The 824-nt window shown below is 51.2% G+C and overlaps 1 pseudogene; it reads left to right on the top strand.

The window, feature by feature from the left end:
• Positions 1-87: 87 nt before the first annotated feature.
• LOC105461315 lies at positions 88-824 on the top strand (annotated as a pseudogene).

Genomic DNA, 824 nt, shown 5'->3' with positions numbered 1-824 from the left:
AGTTCAGACGTGTGCTCTTCCGATCTGAAATTTAATATTTCAAAATTTGTCGATTATTGACTAATTGACACTTTTAATTTTTTTCAGGTGAATTACGTTGTTCAAGAAGCGATTGTCGTAATAAAAGACATCTTCCGCAAGTATCCTAACAAATACGAGAGCATAATTTCGACCCTGTGCGAGAATCTGGACACGCTCGACGAGCCTGAGGCGCGTGCCTCCATGATATGGATCATCGGAGAGTACGCGGAGCGCATCGACAACGCGGACGAATTGCTGGAGAGCTTCCTGGAGGGATTCCACGACGAGAATACGCAGGTGCAGCTGCAGCTGCTAACCGCAATTGTCAAACTGTTCCTCAAGAGGCCCACGGACACGCAGGAGTTGGTTCAGCAGGTGCTCAGCCTGGCCACGCAGGATTCCGACAATCCCGATCTGCGGGATCGTGGTTTCATCTACTGGCGACTGCTCAGCACCGATCCGGCAGCGGCCAAGGAGGTGGTGCTCGCGGAAAAGCCTCTGATCTCGGAGGAGACGGATCTGCTGGAGCCGACGTTGTTGGACGAATTGATCTGCCATATCTCGAGCTTGGCGTCCGTATACCACAAACCTCCCACCGCGTTCGTGGAGGGCAGAGCGGCTGGCGCTAGGAAGTCGTTGCCCGCCAGAAGCAACTCGAACGAGGACTCCACCCGCACAACTGCACAACCTCACGCACAGGTCATACCCGCTCAGGATTCTCTAATCGGCGATCTCCTCAGCATGGACATCGGTGAGCAGTCTTAAATTAAAAGTAAAACTATAGAATTAAAATGTATAATATT

This window comes from Wasmannia auropunctata, unplaced genomic scaffold (genome assembly GCF_000956235.1).
Source record: "Wasmannia auropunctata unplaced genomic scaffold, wasmannia.A_1.0 LD294083.1, whole genome shotgun sequence".
Classification (NCBI taxonomy): domain Eukaryota; kingdom Metazoa; phylum Arthropoda; class Insecta; order Hymenoptera; family Formicidae; genus Wasmannia; species Wasmannia auropunctata.
This window is presented reverse-complemented; position numbering and strand designations above follow the sequence as displayed.